At 35.3% G+C, this 14,566-nt stretch overlaps 1 pseudogene; it reads right to left on the bottom strand.

Moving 5' to 3' along the window:
* Window positions 1-14,566, bottom strand: part of LOC117309426 (UDP-N-acetylglucosamine--peptide N-acetylglucosaminyltransferase 110 kDa subunit-like) — a 55,924-nt pseudogene that overhangs the window by 38,264 nt on the left and 3,094 nt on the right.

Genomic DNA, 14,566 nt, shown 5'->3' with positions numbered 1-14,566 from the left:
GTGTCAGCAGGATTGATTTCTTCTCAAGTATCCCTTCTTGGTTTGTAGATGCCATGTTTTCCTTTTGTCTTCACATGGTCTTCTCTCTGTGCATGTCTGTGTCCTAATATTTTCTTTTTATAAGGACACCAGTCATATTGGATTAGAGCCCACCCATTTGACCTCATTTGACCTCAGTTACCTACTTAAGGGCCTTATCTCCAAATACAGTCATATTACGAGGTATTGGGGGTTAAGACTTCCACATATTAACTTGAGCAGGACACAATTCAGCTGATAATAGAAGATAAGAGTAATTTAAGCAAGTAAGTAACTATTGTTTACAGTGAGTTGCTTAAGGATATGAATTTACTCAAGAAAAACAAGAAGAAATTACATAACACTGTACGTTATACAAAGATATTAAATTAATCACCATAACATCCTGTGAGATGGGCATTAAATTAGACTAAGCAAGATGAAGCAACTTATCCAGAATTGTATAGTTGGTACTTTCCAGAATTTAAACCAGGTATTTTCCCAGTTCCATTCTACGTTATATATTCATTTCATTATTTGAAATGAATTTTGAGTCTTCATTTTGCTTAGTTTCTGAAGTTATATGGGGATAGAATGGAGTTGGATATTTTCAGTGACATTCACACATGGGGAAGGAAATTGAGCGCAGAAGCTTCAGCAATCTTTCCATGGAGAACACTAACAACAGAACCAGAAACACTGTTATCCTTTTGGTTCAGTGATCTTTCCAGAAGCACTACAAGAATCAATTTTAAGAAGCCCAATGTTTTCCATACTTTCACCAATGGGCTCTGTAGGGTCCTCTAACAGTATCTAAGAGACTAACTAGTTTCACATTCCAAGTCACTTAAGACAAGAAGTTCTGATTGTTCTCTGTGAGGAAATCAAGTGACAATCATAGCAGGTAACTTAGGATAGTTCCTTCAGGGCCCAGGCAAAACCTAATACACAGTAATAATCATTGTGAACTGCATCTTTGACAAGGATTAATCAGGTATCAGAGAGGTCTATAAACTGGGAGAAATTATGATCAAAGAGAAACACAGACCACAGATATTTAATTAATGCTCAATTATTTATGAGTTTAACTTTGGTTAACCTAATTTTCCTTCTTCTAGACAATTTCCAATTCGTCTCCACAAAGAGACCAGAATAATCACCTTCCAATACACGATTTATTGTGTTGCTTTAATTTAAAGCATACAGTGACTTCTACATTCACTCCACCAAGTTTTGCCAGGAGAGAAAAGGAGACGTGATATTTTGTCTTGAATTAGATATGCCACCTTACTTGACTTAGCTCATCCTACTGGAAGCACCTTGAGGGCAGATTCTACAGTCTTGTGTTACATCGTCTACGGAATCAAGCCAAGGGAATCACACACAGTTACAGCTGGAAAAACATTTGTTCTGGGTTAATACTTTTAGCCTTTACCACCAAGACTTTATCACCAAGACCTATCTTTACAGTCTCTAAACAGGAGACCTTCTTGCCTTCCGTTTTCATATTGACTAGGAAGGTAAAGGGAAGAACTGAGAAGTACCCAAAGTCAGCTAGCAGCCAGCACAGATAAATCATCTGTGGAGATATTGTTTCTTTCAAAAGATATAAACATAAGAGGAAGTCCTAGTGTTTGAAACAACTGTGCATAATAAAATTCCATGAAAACCTAGAAATTCCCATGCAGATCAGTAACATATTGGTTAAATAAGCTGTTATGTTCACGCAATGGACGAGTGTACATACATTAAGAAGAACGAGATACTCTTTTCTATGAGATTCTCTTTTCAGTGAATTCATCAGTGCTGCAAAAACAATGTTACATAATACTTTTTCTTTAACATTACATCAGGCATCCTCATCTTGTCCTGCATTTATTGCCCGTGTTACTAAAGTCTATCACTTACCTCTTTCTCTTTTAGACATATAATTTCTTCTTATTTTGGAAGCATTCATCAATCCCTATTTTACCCTTTCTTTTAAATTACAAATGAATATTGAATTTTATAAAATATCTTTTGGAGGATATTTCAAGTGATTGTATACTTTTGCTCTCCTTTGACCTTGTTATATGGTAAATTATATTTTGTTATTTTATATTATGTTATTTATTATATATTGTATTATGTTTACTAATTATATTTATTATATTATAATTACATTATTTTTTAGGGAGCATTTCGTTTTAGATAGACAAAACAATGGAATAGGAAGCATCTTAAAATTAGATGCGAGAGCATAAGGGAATTGAGATTAAAATAAAATTCATGTTTTGGATCAGTAGCAAAAATTATTCAACAAAAGTGGGAAAATATGGCTATCATTACTAAATTCTAGATACAGCAACTAGTTAAAAGTGAAAAAATAATGAAAGTGTAAAAGTATCAGAAACGTGGGAGACGTGAAATAAATTATTCATGAGGAATACCTTTCTAAGATACAAAGAAAAAAGGATACATTTAATTATATAAGAATTAAAATTTTCCTCATGGCAAAATGCACTACAAAGGTCAGAAAACAAGCAAAAGAAATTGGGAAATATATTTAGAAATGGATATGCCTTCTTTACAACTTTTGAGAGAAGCACATGTTTCTTTTTCCTTTAATCTGCTATGTGGGTATTAATCTATAATGTAAGTGCATGGTTCCTTTCCTTTAACCTGTAATGTGAGATTTAATCTATATGGTAAGTGCATGGTTCCTTTCCTTTCATCTGTAATGTGAGTGTCAACATGGGGCACTGCTTCCAAGCACAGACTTTGGATGTTCCTGTACTGGTCCCGTCACTGACCATCCACAAAAACTTACAAATGCTGCTTTACTTTCCTGGGGGTTAGAGTCTTAGCTAAGAAATGGAAGCAAAATAGAACTTTCCCCCAGGGATGATAGAAGGTTTAAAGGAGTAAATATGTAAGTGACTTAGCACAGTGCCTAGTACAAGAGAGATCAATATAAGTACTTACCAGTTTTTTAAAGAGACACATGAAAGAAATAAAATGTGGTGATTTCAATCTATTGATATATATTCTTGACATTAAACTACCTTTTCATTCATTGGATGACCTAACTTGCTCATGCTTTTTCTTACTCTAGTGAACTTGGGTAGCTAATAGCATAGTTTAAAATTTTTGCTTTTATATTTACAAGTAAATTTGACCTGTAATTTTCTTTTTCCTTACAGTCCTAATCTATTTTCATTATTAGGATTACATAGACTTCATAAGATGAATAAAGGAGCATTCTTCCTTTGCTACTCCCTAGAAGTTTTTCTTTGTTAATATTGATGTTATCTGTTTAACAGAAGTTGGATAGAATTCACCTCCCAAATGATCTGGCCGGGTCTGGTATTTTCTTGGTGAAAGCTTGTAAACTATTGACTTAATTCCTTTACTGGTGCAAGAACTCCAGCTACAAATTTCCTCTTGTGTCAGTTTTGGTAAACTTTAGGAGCTAGGAAATTGTCCACTTTACAGAAATGTTCAAATTTACTGGCATTTCATATATTCTCTGTTTGTACTCTCTGCTATAACACTGTCCTGATTCTTTCTGTACAGTATTTACTTACGTTTTTGTTTTGCTTAATCAAATTGTGTTTTTCTAAATCTTTTCAAAGAATATTCTTTTGACTTACTAAATCACCTCAATTTTATACTTTTTTCTGTTTTATTAAGTTCTGCTCATATCTTTATTGTCTATTTTTTCTATGTTCTCAGGGCTTTATTGTTTTACTCTTCTGATGTCAATTAAAACACTTGGTTATTAATTTTAATAAATCTTTTTAGTTATAAATAGTTGAACTTTTTGAAGATTCCAGCTTAGTTGTACTTATCTAAGGGTCAGCTCTTCCTCATAGTTGCTGGCCTAAGGTTTAGTTCACCCTATAGCAATGTATATACTGACATTTTTTCCCCTCGACTTTCTGTGTTTTGCTACTTCTCACTTTTCTTTGCAGAGAAGCCCTTTGAAATACCCTTAACTTATTTTACAGCCAATAAGTCTTTAAAATACTGTGTATTTTCTTAAGATAAATCAACTTATGTAACTAGGCAGGAAATCTGATCTGCCATATTTTAAAAAACAGCATAATTTCAACTCTTCTCCACGATTAATCTGCTGTATTACACGACCGTCGAGTTTTTAGCTTTATCAATGACATGTACTTTAAAAATGTTTTAAAGGTCCTACCCAGTCTTTTAAAACATCCTTGCTCCTTGTTTCAGTTCTAGTTTTATGTATATTTTCTGCCTGGCACCTGATTATTCCAACATCTGATGGATGGCCTTGGGAATTTAATTCTGGTATTGACTTGTTTTTGCTGATTCTCTCCACTTGTAGCTGATTTCTTCATTATTGTGTAAATTTAGATCATGAGCTCACATTTAGCTAAACTTTATCTGTGGGAACGCTATAGGCCTGTGTTGAAGGTCTACCTCTCCAGAAAGGGTTTAGTTTTGTGTTTGGAATACCACCGATTTGGGAGCATTTTAAGTTAATTTCTTAGCTTCTGTTTGCAAGACCGCAAATAAATTTGCAACCCAAACACTGTGAACACAGATCTTCGGTTCAGAATTCTCAAGATTTCCTACCTGTTTCCTACCCAGAGCAGAGGCCAAGAGAATTTGCTCTTAGTCTCCCTTTGCCAGCAGATATTTTTTTCTCCTGGCACACACTTTCATTAAAGGTGAAGCCAGGGATAGGTAGGTTTAGTTCTAACTTCCCATCTAGTAGGGATGGAGTCTTACCTCCTGCCTCCCATGTGGTCATGGCCATTTAAAAACAAGTCTCTATACCAGGTGTGTCATTCAACTACGTCCTGTATTCCAAATCCAGACAGCTGCCTATTTTTTATGGCCTATGAGCTATGAATAATTTTCACGTTTTAACTGGTAACATTTTAAATGGTTACCTAAGTACCTAAATAATATCCTCAATTTTGCCTCTTTGGTCTACAAAGCCTAAAATATTTGCCATTTGGCTCCATAAAAACAGGATTTCCAGCTTCTGTTCTAAGCTATCAAGATCTTCAATCCACTCTTAATAGAGCTATCACTCTCACACATGTACCACCCTTCCTTCATGGGTCCTGGAAATTTTGACGGCACACTTCCAAAATCAACCACGCGCTTAAAAATAAGTTGTGTACATTTAACCTAGCATACCTAACCCTTTTCTTTTAGGAGAGTTTTTCAAGTAATCTTGCACACAGTATTCTTCAGAACTTCATTAATAATGGCAAAAAACTGGGCTTACCTGGTGGCGCAGTGGTTGAGAGTCCACCTGCCGATGCAGGGGACACGGGTTTGTGCCCCGGTCCAGGAAGATCCCACATGCTGCGGAGCGGCTGGGCCCGTGAGCCATGGCCGCTGAGCCTGCACGTCTGGAGCCTGTGCTCCGCAATGGGAGAGGCCACAACAGTGAGAGGCCCGCGTACCATAAAAAAAAAAAAAGGCAAAATATTAAAACATTCAACAAAAATGGAAATTGTTTATAACAATTGTAGAAGCACATACAGTAGAAAACTATAAACTGTTATTGAAACAGTGAGACATACATTTTTATTCTTAGAGAACTATGTTTATTTAGGTCCCTTTTGTTTAAATAAGTATATTTCTGTGTATGTATGTATACAGTCATGTATTTATATACACATACATTATTTGTATGATATATTTATATAAACATATGAAATACATACCTATACACATATTTTTGATTTATATTTGTATACATACACAGGAATATCATTATACATTTTATATACATTGAACTGAAAAGTGGTAGTATACATATATATCGTGTATAAATGTGTGTCTACGTGCATGTGTAGAAAAGCAGGTTGAGAGATATGGAAGCATGAGTTAGACAGGGTTCAAGATTTTAAAAGTAGTCGTGTGTAGGCAGTGAGGTTAAGGCCCATTTGATTGAAAATATTGCATAGTTTTACATCAATTGTTATGATGACCAGATTCCTATGTAAATAAAATTATAAATAGCTATACATACTTGTATCTGTAATGTATAACTAAAAGATATATAGTTTTATATATGTATTATATTTATATTATATAATACAATTATCTTATACTAATACATTATATATTGTGTTATATAGAATATATTAACTATAGTGTAGTATATCAGATAATAATTATATATTTATATATTATGATATAATTGTTTTATAATCAATATTACAGGATATATCATATTAATATTACGAACATATTAACCATATAAATACATTTCATTACTCATGTATGTTGTATAAAATATATGCTAGGCAAAAATATATATTAATATACATAATTGTTATACATTAATATAAATATTAGTATATTACATTTATACATCAATATAATATTTAATATTGGTATATTTATATTATTTTTAATATATACATAGCTAATGCTCTTTAAAGCCATCTGCTACAAGTAGAATAAGAGCAGGAGTATGGCCAAAGCAAATTGTAAAAATATTAGATTACTTATATTCATTTATATGTCATTTTCCTGGAATCTGCATCTGGCTATTAGATAGGACACACAGCAAAATCAACAAAAAGTGCCCAGGACATAGGATCCTTTATTCATTGGAACCTCAAAGGAAACACAGTGCTATTCAGTCCCCCTTCAAACAGCCAAGAGCAAACCTTGAAGCACCCAGTAAAAGCCAATTCAAACAAAAAAGCTTTTCCACTTAAACTGGAAAAAGTTAAGTTCCCAAGAGACCCCCTACATCAACCACTGAAGCTCATTTGGCAGTAAAAACAATAATGTTCACCGAACAACAAGAAACGCAAAACAATAGGTGTTTTACCAAAAACACAAAAAAGCAGCTAATTAGTGTCTTTCCTGTTTGAGAGAAGGGGGTGGGAAGTGGGCAGGAGACCTGATAGGAAAGATTAAAAGAAAAGGAAAAGGAAAATAACAGTTTCCAGTTTGACACTCAAGCTGTCTTCTGCATCCATTTCGTCAAGGCCACCAAGTCAATGTGGAGGCTTTTTCCTCCTTCCGTTTTCTTTTCATGAGACCCATCACAACCAGCACTGCAGATTCCATCCAATTAAGGAATGCTGTTGCCTACATGTGTGAATGAGCTGTGAGTAAAGTACTGAAGTAGAGGACACCTAAAGTGAAACGTCTTCATGAATGTCCACGTGGCTGAGCAGCAAGTTAACCTTTCATAGATGTGCTAAAGAAGAACAGTTGGGTTTTATTTTATTTACTTTTCCCTGGACTGTGTTGAATGACTATCATCGACAAGTTCAGGCTACTTTTTGCTGAGGATCAATGCACTGGGAGAGCTGAGAGAACACTGAACAGTAGAGCTGTCTTTTTCTTGACCAGTTCACCTTAGTTTCCCATACTCTAAGTCTTTCCCTAATTCTTTCTCCTTTTTATTGTAGTAAAATGAACATAACACAAAATCCACCATTTTGATCATTTTACAATTCACTGTACCATTCAGTGGAATTTACTACTGTCACAATGTTGTGCAACTATCACCACTGTCCAACTACAAAACATTTTCATCACCCCAAGAGGAAATATACACCCATTTTGAGGAGTCATTCCCTATTTCCCTCTCTTCCAAACCCCTGGCAACAACTAATGTATAATATTTTCCATGTGTATGGATTTGGCACTGCTGGACATTTCATATAAATGGAACCATACAATATAGAGCCTTTCGCGCCTGACTTCTTTCACTTAGTTGCATCCATGATGTAGCATGTATCAGTAATCCATTCACTTTTATGGCTGAATTCCCTGATCCTGTTTTCTTCATACTGTTTGAATACAAAACTTAAAATATGTTGAGAGTGAAGCTCTGTTTTAAGGGCACATCTACGGGGCAATTCTTTAAAAAGGTGAAAATGGAGATATTGTTGTGAAATGATAATTGTTGAGAAACCTCAGCCAATTTGATAATGAAAAGTTTGGGAAATGTTGCAAAAAATTATCTGCTTTATATTAAAAGCCTTTTAAGCAAGGATTCAGGAGATTGTCTTTTTCTTGCAGGTAACTTAAATGAGTCAGAAGGAAATAACTGCGCTTTAAAACAGATTTTGAAAGGATTCTATTTATTCTTAATAGACGAATGGGAGTACAGGTAGTTCACATCCAATATGGACTCCCTGTGCAAACACTGTTTATCGTTTTAGCCACCACTATCGAATTGTATTTCTTGAGAGTAAGGCAGCTCAATTCCTGCATATTACTTTTCTTTTCCTGCATATTACTTTTTAAAAATCATCTATCAAATCCATTAATACAGTATAAACAAGAGATGTTCATGTTTCAGTGCAGTTCAAATATCAGGTATAAAGAACCACCAGTAAGAAAAAGAATCCTATATCTGTTGCCAGAATGTGTTCAGCTCTAGGGTGCTTTGCTAGCTGAAACACACCTTCATTGTCAAGAGGATAGAGGTTGTTTAAGAGGGATGAGAGCCAAAAAATGTTAATTACGTGTATGTGTTAAGAACAGTGCTAGGTTATCTCATATTCTGTATCAGCCAAGGCTCACCATTTTACATATGTGAAAAGCGAAGTTAAAAGTGTTTTCGTAGGGCTTCCCTGGTGGCGCAGGGGTTAAGAATCTGCCTGCCAGTGCAGGGGACGCGGGTTTGAGCCCTGGTCCGGGAAGCTCCCACATGCCACGGAGCAACTAAGATCATGCGCCACAACTACTGAGCCTGCACTCTAGAGCCCGTGAACCACAACTACTGAAGACCACACACCTAGACCCCGCGCTCAGCAACAAAGGGAAGCCACCACAATGAGAAGCCCACGCACCGTAACAAAGAGTAGCACCCGCTCACCGCAACTAGAGAAAGCCCGCGCATGGCAAGGAAGAGCCAACGCAGCCAAAAATAAATAAATAAATCTACTTTAAAAAAAAAAAAAAGGGTTTTAGTAACTTACTAAAAGGCACGCAATCAGTAAAGCTGAGCAAGAATTCAATCCCAAATCTGTCACACTGAAGTTTAAGCTAATACATGAGATTAATAAAAACAGCACTAAATTAAAAGTTCAGAGATATTTTTAATTTCATACTCTTTCACTAACGCTCTTTGGAGATAAATCATTTCTTTTATATGGGCCTTAGTTTTCACAACTATAATAGTTGGAAGCTTGACTAGATGATCTGTATGTAGTCTTCCAATTCTAAAATGTTCCACTCATTTGGATTCCTACAATAATTGCCCTGGCAATACATGCATGCTGCCACCAAGTAGCCGTACAGACTATTAGTTCCTTTTATATCCCTAGTGGGGAGTGCATTTTGACATCAGAGTTACCGGACAGTAGTACAACTTGTTAATGTAACTATAAAATAACAAAATAATCTGGTATTATTTCCTGTAAAGCAGAAGCTTTACATTGTCTGTGAATCATATCAGAATCACCTGTAGGTTTGTTTGGTTGTGTTTTAACATATTTATTGGAGTATAATTGCTTTACAATGGTGTGTTAGTTTCTGCTTTATAACACCTGTAGGTTTTTAAACATAGAGGAAATCCATAACCCATTGAATGAGAATCTTCAGAGACAGGACATGGGCATCTGGATTTTTGGGCTCCCATCATCCGTATATTTTATTTTATTTTATTTTTTGCCTATGTACAATATTTGTCACATCCTCTTGAATCTTTAAATGCTTCTTTTTGTTTTAAAATTTTAGAATATTCCATAATCTTCACCTACTTTTCCTAAGCTGTTATCTTTTATGTTTATTCGATCTTGTGCTTCTCCTGCTTAAGTCTTCTTTTTTTCCTTTTTTTTGGGCGGGGGGGCCCTGCCTCATGGCTTGCAGGATCTTAGTTCCCTGACCGGGAATTGGACCCCAGGGCCCCAGCAGTGAAAGCGCCAAGTTCTAACCACTGGACCACCAGGGAAGTCCCAAGACTTCTGTTTTAAATGACTGTTATCCCACTCTAATTCATTCCTGGGATCAGTTTCATGTTTGAACATTAAACCAACCTTGCATTACTAGAATAAAGCTACTTTGATTGTTATATATGATTGTTTTACATACCATAGATACGGTTTGTGCTTCCGTTTACACATTTTGCATGCATGTTCAAAAGAGAAACTGGCCTGTGATTCTACTCTTGTAATATTCTTTTTAGTTTTGATCTGAAGCTTATGTGGGCCTTATAAATATTTTGAGCAATATATACTTTTCTGTCTCCTGGAAGATTTTTATGTAAGATTACCAATATTTCTTCCCTAAATATTTGGAACAATTTACTTGGAAAGCCATTTATCCCTGGAAATCATTTTCTGTAAAGGTACTTAATTATACAAACAACTTTTGCAGTAGATATAGGTTTTTGAGATATTTTTTCTTTCTTGGGTTAGTCTTGTTAGCTTGCATTTTAAAAGAATTTTCAATGAATTTTCAAATTTATAAATATAAAATTATTATAATTTTAATAGCTTTATTGGGATGGAATTTACATACCATAATTTCAACACTTTAATGTATACAATTCAGTGGTTCTCAGTGTAACCACTAAAAGACTTGTGTAAGCATCACAACAATCCAATTTTAGATTTCTGTCCCCCCACAAAAAACCCATTACACATTAACAAGCTTTTTTTCAATCTCCTCAAACCACTCAGCCCTAGGCAACCACTCATCTACTTCCTGTCTCTACAGATTTGCTATTCTGGGCATTTCATATAAATGGGACCGTACAATATGTGATCTTTTGTGAGTGGCTGCTTTTACTTTACATAATGCTTTCATGGTTCATCCATGTTGTAACATGGATCAGTAGATCATTCCTTTCTATAGCTGAATGCTATTCTATTGTATGGATATTCCACATTTTGGTTATTCATTTATCCGGTTGTCATTTGAATTATTTCCACCTTTTGTTGTTAGAAATATATTTCTATGAACATTCACGTACAAGCTTTTGTGCAGACATAAGTTTTTATTTCTCTTAGGTATATATTTAGTAGTGGAACTGCTGGGTCATAGGGTAACTCTATGTTTAACACTTGCAGGAACTCTCAAGCTGTTTTGTAAAATGGCCGCACCATTTTACATTCCCACCAGCAATGTATATGGGTTTCAATCTCTTCTCTTACAGCCTAGCATGTCATCTATGCTGGAAAACGTTTCACATGTAGTTGAGCAGGATGAGTATTTTACTGTTTGGTTGAGTGTTCTGTAAACATTTATTAGGTCTTGTTAATTCATAGTCTTGTCCAAGTTTTCTATATCATTGTTGATCTTCTGCCTAACTGTTCTATCCATTATTGACTGTGGAGTACTGAAGCCTCTACCTAATGTTGTGCAATTATCTATTTCTTCCTTCAATTCTTCATGGATTTTGGTATTTTCTTCTTCATGTATTTTGGTTTTACCCTATTCAGGGCAAATATGTTAAAGATTTTTGTATCTCTCCTTTCTTTATCATAAAATGTCCCTTTTCATATCTAGTAACTTTTTTGTTTGTTTTAAAGTCTATTTTTTCTGGTATTAGTATAGCCACTTCAACAATGCTTATGGTTGCTATTTGCATGATGTGTATTTTTTCATCCTTTTACTTTGTACACATTAGACTTTTGAATCCAAGCAGTGTCTCCTATAGAAAACCTTTTTTAATACCCAGTTCGACAATATCTGCCTTTTGATTGTACTGTTTAATTCATTTACATTTAGTTTTTATTATTGATATGGTAGGATTTATTTATGTCTATCATTTTACCTTTGGTTTTCTACATGTCTCATGTTTTTGTTTTTTTGTTATTGTTCTTGTTCCTCCATTTTCCTTTTATAGTAAGTAGATATTTTCTACTGTAACATGTAATTCCTTTAATGATTTTTAACCACATTGTTTGAGTAATGGCTGCACTAGGGCTTATGAAATACATCTCAGAATCTCTTCAGATTTTTACTAGGTTCATTCCAGATAGAAACAGAAACTGTACTTTTATAGAGCTGTATGCCTTCCCCTCTTTTTTGTTTTTATTACATTTATATATGTTACATACTTAACAACATATTATTATAATTATTACTTCTCACAAGCTTATTTTTTCAAGGAGCTTAGAGAAGAAAGTTGAGCAAATAAATATTTTTGAGTTTGTCGGGTTAATCTATTTACCATTTCTGGTTCTCTTCCTTTCTTCCTGCGGAATCAGCTTATGATCTACTGTCATTTTTATTCTAACACAGCTGTGTTCTCACTGCCTTCGTTGTGCCATATCATCAAATATATGATATTTCTTTATGTTATATAGAGAACAGTCCAAATATAGTCATATTGTTTAGGCACTTACTTTTTAAATTAGTTAAGAGAAGAAAGGAGAAGAAATTTGAAATTACAGTATCTTTTATAATTCCCTACACAACTGCTCTAGTCAGCATTCTTTGTTTTGTTTGTATGGCTTGAGTTACTGTCTGCTATCATTTGAAGAACTTCCACTAGTATTGCTTGTGAAGCCCGTCTGCTAACAATGAACTCACTCAGTTTCTGTTTCTGTTTCTGAGTTATGGTGAAGTATTGATGATAAGTTGTGGAGTGGTAGGAAAAACTAAAATGCGATGTGCTGTATGATGTATGTTTCACTGAAGTGTCTTGGTCAAATTCTAATGATTTATGATAGAAAGCACATAAAGCAAGCATCACAATTCTCTAGGAATGTTCTGTAGAATGCTAATGTTAATGATGAATATGTGATCCCAAATCTTTCACTTGTATTGACCTTATCTCATTAATTCTTCTCCCAACAATGCCATAACTAGAGTTGAGTTCTAAAGTGTACCTTCCTCTTTTCCAATAGAAATGGTCCCACAATTTCAAAAAGTTCTCAAAGGTGAAAAAGTGCACACGGCGTTTATCACGTTTGCAAATGCCAATGAAAATGCTAAGGTAACACTGTCCAAAATGCAATATTCTTCTGTGAGGGCACCCAACTTTAAACAAATACACATATTCTAAATACAGCTTAGATCTGTGACATGTTTTGGCCAATGAAGTGTGAGCAGACATGATGGCCTTCAATGAGCAGCAGAGGCCTTAAATGGGCTTGTGCAGTTGGGCTCACCTCTTATGTTTCAGTGAACTTTGTGAGAAGACAGGGCCTGGGAGCTGTGGCCTCACAGTTGGGCTCCAGAGGAAGATGTGTGTTACAGACCTCAAACTGACCCAAAACACAGAGCAAAACCAGCCATCTAGAGGTCTAAAAGAGAGCCACTGCAGCTAGCCAATAGGTCCAAGAGAAATAAATTCTTCTTTATGTAACTGAGTTTTGGGTCGATTAGTTCTAAAGCATTATCAGAGCAAGAGCTGACTAACACAACATCCTCCAAATCATTGTTATGTAAGTGGCTGCCACCATGCCTATATGTAAGGCAATTGTGTACTCAAATTGTGAGAATTCTTGAACTCTTGGTGCCTCTCCAACACAATGTACATGGCTAAATTTCCACAAATAATTTCACTAATATACCACAAAGATCTCCCTAAGCTTTAATTAAATTTAATGCAAAGTTCTTTCTTTTCATTTTCTGCTTCTACATAGTTAAAATGCTTTTTATCAATGTAAAATGGCTCTTGTCTTTTGGTTTCTGTTGTGAGAGTCTTTTGAACTCTGAAACACTGTAGAATATCACCGATGTATGGAATCTAAAACATACAACATTCGACCGAATATAACAAAAAAGAAGGAGAGTCGCCGATATAGAGAACAAACTAATGGTTGCCAGTGCGGAGGGGGAGGAGGGGGCAATACAGGGGTGGGGAAGTGAGAGATGTAAACTACTGGGTGTACGACAGGCTCAAGGATGTATTGTACAACACAGGGAATATAGCCAATATTTTGTAATAACTGTAAATGTAAAGTAACCTTTAAAAAGGATATAAAATTTTTTTTAAAAAGAAATCATACTTAAAATTCGAAACAATTTAAATGTCCATCCACAGGAAAATGCACATATAAATTATTGTATTTCCCTACATGGGAATCCTACGTAGCGAGGAAAGTACATGAACTAGACAGAACTTTACGTGTCAGCATGGATGAACCTAGCAAAGATAACACTAAATAAAGCAAGTAACAAGAGAAAACAAAATAGAGTATGATATGCAGCTTAAAAATACTTAAAAATGTAGCCTACATAGAAAGACATCCATGCCAGTGATGGAGACCAAGTTCAGAAGAGTCGTTACCCAGGGTCAGCTGGGGAGTGGCTGTGTCTGGGAAAGTGGTCACACCAGAGACTCTTCAACAGGAATGGTAATGTTTCACTTCACACGCTGGCTGGAGGACGGAGGAGTGTCTGCGATGTTATAATGTGAGCACGCTGCATGTAAAACCCATTGCTGACCACACCTAGGGGAACTGATGCGTGGGAGCTGGTAGTGGGTGGAGCCATCCAGAAGGTGGTGGTAGAAGAGGAACGTTGTACACGTAACGCCTAAGGCCTGACCAGAGGACGACCACTGCTCTAGAAACTGGACACAAATCCAACTTCTACGGCCAATCTTAGAAGACAAACTGAGGCATATTTAAAATTTTAACAC

This window comes from Tursiops truncatus, chromosome 1 (assembly GCF_011762595.2).
Source record: "Tursiops truncatus isolate mTurTru1 chromosome 1, mTurTru1.mat.Y, whole genome shotgun sequence".
NCBI classification, from domain to species: domain Eukaryota; kingdom Metazoa; phylum Chordata; class Mammalia; order Artiodactyla; family Delphinidae; genus Tursiops; species Tursiops truncatus.
The sequence above is the reverse complement of the archived record's forward strand: the minus strand, read 5'-3'. Positions and strand labels throughout refer to the sequence as shown.